The sequence below is a fragment of the Schistocerca serialis genome, chromosome 4 (assembly GCF_023864345.2).
Source record: "Schistocerca serialis cubense isolate TAMUIC-IGC-003099 chromosome 4, iqSchSeri2.2, whole genome shotgun sequence".
In the NCBI taxonomy this organism is placed as follows: Eukaryota; Metazoa; Arthropoda; class Insecta; order Orthoptera; family Acrididae; genus Schistocerca; species Schistocerca serialis.
In genome coordinates, this window is record NC_064641.1 from 924,329,218 (window position 1) to 924,335,696 (window position 6,479).

Here is a 6,479-nt window from a genome sequence, read left to right on the forward strand (position 1 = left end):
CACAAACACACACACACACACACACACACACACACACACACACACACACACACACATACACTCACGAATGGTTATTAGTAGAGAAATTATGTTGCTTATCCTATTTATTACTAATCCTACGTATTAACTACTTTGGGTGCCCATCCATGTACACCATTTGGTGTTTTCTTGGCTAGATTGCCAGCACTTTTGCTTATTTACTGTCACATCTCACCTTCCTCCTCCTGTTCCTCCTCATTGTCACTATTTTCGTTGTCACTGTGGGTATCGCCGTCCATCCTCTGGAGATTACTGTTACGCTGCACATAGGCATGTCCGTAATCTCGTGTCTGCATATACTCTTCACGTTTTGTTTTTGAAATACTGTTTGTCAGTGCGTTTAATTGTTCCCATTGTTCTTCGTCTGTTATTGCTGTGTATAGATCTATGTCTGTATCTGTGTAATCTAAATGTAGTGTATGTCTATTGTCTGCTTATTGCCCGCAGAAACAGACAGTGTGTTCTGGGGAACCTTCTTCCCCGCATGTGCATGTAGGTGTCTGCCTCAGACTCACGCGGTTTAAGTGCGTGGGACAAGTTCCGTGTCCGTTTAAGAAATGTACCATACCGCGGCTGGGATCCATATGTTTCATTCTCAACCTCTCCCTTACGTCAGGAAGGAAGTCGTGCAGTCTACGTCCCTTATCACTTACATCCCACTCACCTTGCCATGTATAGCCTAAGTAGGACCCTTCTCTGCCCTCGTCTGTCGGGTGCTTTGTTGGTGACCACGTTCAGTCTATGTGCCCACGTGCTAGCTCCGAAGCTGAGTACTAATCCGAAGAGTGCACAGTGGTATGTACGTATGACTGGTAGAGGTAGTCTGTACTGTTTTGAATTTAGCCTCACCAGTTTGTGCAGTATTTTTTCTGCTTTGTCTGTTGTTAGCCTTATGTGTTCGTGGAAATTCAATTTTTATCTATGTGTACCCCAAGATAGCGCGTAATGCGTGCTCGTTTGATGTTTGTGTCCCTAATTTTAACCGAAGGATTCCTTTGGAGCGATCCTTTCAGTAAACTGTATGTTGTTTTGTTTTCGGCTATCCTGAGTTTGTTGTTGTGACACCACTGAGTAGTTGTTTGTTGTATTCCACTGGCTTCCTCTTCTAACTGGGCTCTGTTGTTTGCAGTTACTACAACTAATACGTCGTCTGCGTAGGCGACAATTCCATCTGGCCTGTCATCCCCATCCAGAGGTTGTAGGAGGGGTTCGAGAAATGTCGCGCAAACTCCCGCTGCACATCTTAGAGAAAATCACGCACAAAAATCGCCTCTATCGAGAGGGGCAGCTCACGCGGTTGGCCGAGACGAAGCGCCGCCTCAACAGGGCGCGGCGTGAGATTCCGGCCGCCATAGATGATCACCGGATCGTGACTGGGCGGGCCTTGTGGCCACCCTAACGACGACAGATGGCAGTTCTTGGCGGCGGCCAGGCGCTTCCTTCGCCGTCACCAGCGAGTCCCGCCCCTCCACGTGGGTGCGAACGTTGTCTGCGAGCCGGATGCGAAAGCCAGCATCTTCGCGGACACGTTCGCGGAAAATTTCCACCCCGCCGATGACGTGTTCGATGCCGACCACGTCCGCCAGTGGATGACCGCCTCCCTGTTTTTGTCACTGCGCGTGAAGAGGACGACACGATAGAGAAAATCACGGTTGCAGAAGTCGATCTGCAGCTCCGTCGCTTCAGCCCCAAGAAGGCGGGTGGCACGGATGGTGTAACCAACTGCCTGTTGAGTTTGCTACCCCCAGAGGTACACCAGTCTCTGGCGGACATCTTCAACAGCATCCTTCGCTCTGGGACTTTCCCTTCCTCGTGGTTGCCATCCGCAAGAGCAGCAAGGACCCACGTCAGGCAGCCAACTACCGGCCGATCAGCGACCTCCAGTCCCTCTCAAAAGTCTTTGAGAGGTTGTACGTGGAGCGGCTTTTACGCCAGGTGACGGAACAGCAACTCATCCCCCAGGAACAGTTCGGGTTCCGGAGCGGCCGCTCGACCACCCAGTAGCTGTTGCGCCTCCTGGAGTAGGCGATGCGAGCGCTGGAGACGCGGGAGTACCCAGGGGCGGTGCTTCTCGACGTCTCCGAGGTCTAAGACTGTGTGTGGCACGACGGCCTCGTGTACAAACTTTATGTACACTGGGTGCCGACGTCGCACGCGGTCCTACAGCGCTCGTATCTATCGGGGCGCACATTCCACGTCCGAGCAGATGGTGGCACATCCGGCAGATTCGAGCGGGAGTGCCGTAGTGGTCGGTTCTCGGACCCCTGATATACTCTCTGAACACCGCCGACCAACTTCACACAAGCTCTCATGTGAATCCTGCAGAACTAGCACTCCTGAAAGAAAGGGTACTGCGCAGACATGGCTTAGCCACAGTCTGGGGATGTTTCCATAATGAGATTTTCATTCTGCAGCGGAGTATGCGCTGATATGAAACTTCCTTCTTTCAGGAGTGCTAGTTCTGCAGGGTTCGCAGGAGAGCTTCTGTAAAGTATGGAAGGTAGGAGACGAGATACTGGCAGAAGTAAAGCTGTGAGGACGGGGCGTGAGTAATGCTTGGGTAGCTCAGTTGGTAGAGCACTTGCCCGAGAAAGGCAAAGGTCCCGAGTTCGAGTCTCGGTCCGGCACACAATTTTAATCTGCCAGGAAGTTTCATATCAGCGCACACTATGATGCAGAGTGAAAATTTCATTCTGGAAACCTCGGTGTCACACTGGACAGGTTCCTGACGTGCCTGCCCATCGTCCGCGACGTCAGAGGGAAAGCAGTGGGGAGACTACGTGCGCTGTACCCGCTGCTCAACCCCTCGTCTGCACTACTTCCACTCCACGGCCTCTCCATGCACCTGGCCTCGGTACGACCGGTTCTGGAATATGCGGCCGTGGAGTGGGGTAACACAGCAGCGACACACATTGCGACGCTCCAACGCATCCAGAATAGGGCGCTGCGACTTGCGCTCCACAAGCCGCCTCGCTACCCCACGAGGCTGCTCCACGAGGAAGCAGGCACACCTTTCCTGCGGGATCACTTCCGGAAAATCACCAGGGTGTTCTACAACAACGCAGAACACTCTGACAGCGGTCTAATTCGTGGGCTGGGCCAACAGGTCCACTACAGGCCTACAAGACGCTGGCCCGACCTACTGCGGGAGTAGTCCTCTCCCGCAGTCCCGATGAAGATACAAAGAGCGTCTCTATAGCCAGCGACGCTCACTGAGGACAGCTCGTCAAGGCAGGTCCCACTGCCAACACCACAGGTCAGCGCAGGAACACCAGCTCCGCTGCTTACACTGCCTCTACATCTGAAATATGTCGCCAGTGTTTTACAGCGAGCGAGCGAGCCTAGCAGCCAGTCGCCGACTGACCACGGTAGATGTTGACCGCAGTAGGCATCGAAACGTGAGGAAGGAGAAGAAGTTTTATATATGGACCACGGCAATTCAGCCCAGACGTTTTCATTAATCAAATGGGAATACCTGGGGCAAGGCGACTTTTCTCTCAAGGCACACTCTGAGTAAGCTTAGAGGACCGGCATTTGAAGCTGACTGCCACCCACTTACATTTCGCGTAAGGACTGTGAGGATAAGGTCAGAGAGAGCAGGGCTCGCGCGGATACGTACAGTGAGCAGCCAGGACGTTTCGACCTCTGCCCACCGCTACGTACGACGCCGGCTGGTGTCGGTGCGGGCACGTGACGCGATAACAAAAGTGTGTAAACGGAGCAGACACGGACGCGAGACCACCCTAGCCAAGATATGGGCTGAAAGCGGGAAATCCGCTGAGTAAGCGACTTTGACAAACGGCCATTTGTTATTACGAAGAGCCTGTGAACGTGTATCTCGAAAACGGCGAAGCTGATTGACTGTATACTTGCGGCTACGGAAAAGAGGTACGACAGCGAAACTGCAACTAGGTGCTAAATGGTTGGACGTCCGCGACTCTTCAAAGAACGTGTGGTTCGGTGGGTTGTCTGTTCTGTAAAGTAGGATAGATGGTGATCCGTGGCATCTCCGCTGCAAGAGCGCAGTGCTGATGCACGCACAGGTGTTTCGGAGCACACCGTGCATCGCACACTGATGAACATGGATCTCCGCTGCAGTCCACCCCTACGTGTTCACATGTTGACCCAAAGGGGTCGTCGATTACGCTTCCAGTGAGCACGGGGCCATCGGGATTCGATGGCCGATCAACAGAAACATGTAGTCTCTTCGGGTGAATCACATTTTTGCTACACTAGGTCGGTGGTCACCTCCACAAACGCCGTCAACGTGGTGAAGGGTGGCTCGAAATGTGCAGTGCGCCACGGACGCAGGCCGAGGGGAGCAGTATTAAGCTATGGGAGACATTCTCCTGGTCCTGCGTAGGACCTGTGGTAGTAACCGAAGGCACGCAGCCAGCTGCAAACCACCTGCTGCCCTTCATGCTTGATGTCTTCCCCGATGACGATGCCACCTTTAAACAGTATGACTGCCCGTGACTCGGAGCCAGAACCGCGCTGCGGTGGTTTGGGCAGCATTGTAGTGAACTCACGTTGATGTCTCTGCGAATAGATTCACCTGATATAAATCCTATGCAACCCGTATGAGTCGCTATCGGGCGTCATCACCGCGTACATACATCAGCGACCTGTTATTTACGAGAATAACATGACCTGTGCGTAGACACATAATGCGACGTACTTGCACAAACCTGCCAAAAAACTATCGGCTCCCTGATACGCAGAATCGGTTATGTATTTCGTTCCGAGACAGACAGAAAGCTATTAAGCAGGTGTTCATAACGTTTTGGCTTGTCATTGTGTAGATAATTGATTTTGGCTAGCTCTATTTGCGAGTGGAACAGGAAGGGAAATGATTAGTAGTGGTACAGAGAACCCTCCGCTACTGACCGTACGGTGGGTTGCGGAATACTATGTAGATGCAGATGTAGATGTACATTTCTTTGGGCCGCTTCATGTTACCTGCTAATATGTTTCACACAAAACGAATAAATTTTCCAGACGTAATCTTTGAGAAGTCTTAAGCTGCTCTGCGGTCTCGCATTTCTTCCTGACTTCCATACCACCGAAATAAACTTAAAATTTCACAGTTGTATTTCTTGTGGGATGGCAGTGCCATAGAATTTGTTTAATGGCATCACATTCACCATCTACTGTACTATTTACTATGATTTCCACGGTTGTAATTTCCAACTTCGGTCATTTTATAGTCGTTAAAAGTACTGACAACACAGCAATAATCAACGTTAATGAAATGAACGTAGGCTTAAATCCATTTTATCTACTTTATTGACAGTTGTTGTATTTTCAGCACATTTAACCACTTTAAAAAGACCGAAGGTCGAAATTACAATCGTGGTAATTGTAACAAATAGTATCGTCCATAGCTAAAACAATGAAATTGAATAAAGGTAGAGAGAGAAATTATTTCGTAACTATTAAGACAATCTTTTCCTTACTATTGCATACAATAACCTACACGACTAGGGAAGAGTTGCCAAAATTTAATCATTTTTGAGATTTGGTTTACTATAGTCTAAACAGCCAGTTATCAAGATATTTAAACAATGCCATGCTCAACTGTGGGACGCTGTTCTCGGTATCAGATTTAAGGAACTAAAAATCTTGGAAAACTAAAACACACTACATCTAATTTTCTAAACATCTGCAAATGATACAACTTAAGTATCTGGTTTCTTAATATGTGTAAGTGTGCGGATGAACTTTAACATCCTTATAATCTATATCCCTGACCTGAAAGATATCTGTCAGTCTAAGTTTAAGGAAATGTCCCATGTTTTAGTTCTCACAACACCATTTGCTGCCACCACGACACAACTTCCTCCCTCCTTTTCCCATCCCTGTCCACTTCGCAGGAGTGCAGGAGTCCACATTTCTTTACTTCATGCGTCTGGTCACTTCTTCCTTTCGCTGTTTCTAAAAGACTCACTGCACCATTCCTGTATTTTAGGAATGATTTTCTGTGGGGGTTTCCGCACAGAGTCTCGAAAATACTTCCTTTTCACAGGTCGAGCTGTAGCTCCATTCGTATTCTCCTTTGCTTGGACGGAAATCTTCAGCCCACTTTTTGTCTGCCATTGCTTCTTCTGCACTGAAATTCTGGGGCAAACCGACTCGTTGTGCAAAGTCTAACGCAAGTTTTCTTACGTCCGAAAAGCGTGAATCCAACATTATCTTTTGAAATGTAAGAACATATGACTGCGATTCGTTTTCAGTTTCGCTGGAAAACATTTTAGTATCCCCGTTAGCAATTTTCTTTTCATTTTCAGCATGCCTCTCCATAGTTAGCTTAGGAACATTTTATATTCGTTCACATACATTCAATCCGTGATTGCCAGTTAAATATACTGTTACAACTACATGCAATTCTTCTACGCCTCACTTGCCATAACGCCTATCTGTTTTCGTACTATAATACACAA

General features: G+C 49.0%; 1 non-coding gene across 1 annotated transcript; it reads left to right on the forward strand.

Moving 5' to 3' along the window:
• The first annotated feature begins 2,592 nt into the window (after nucleotides 1–2,592).
• Trnas-aga (transfer RNA serine (anticodon AGA)) lies at nucleotides 2,593–2,667 on the forward strand. Its single transcript has one exon. It is a non-coding gene; the product is annotated as a tRNA-Ser (tRNA).
• The last annotated feature ends 3,812 nt before the right edge of the window (nucleotides 2,668–6,479 follow it).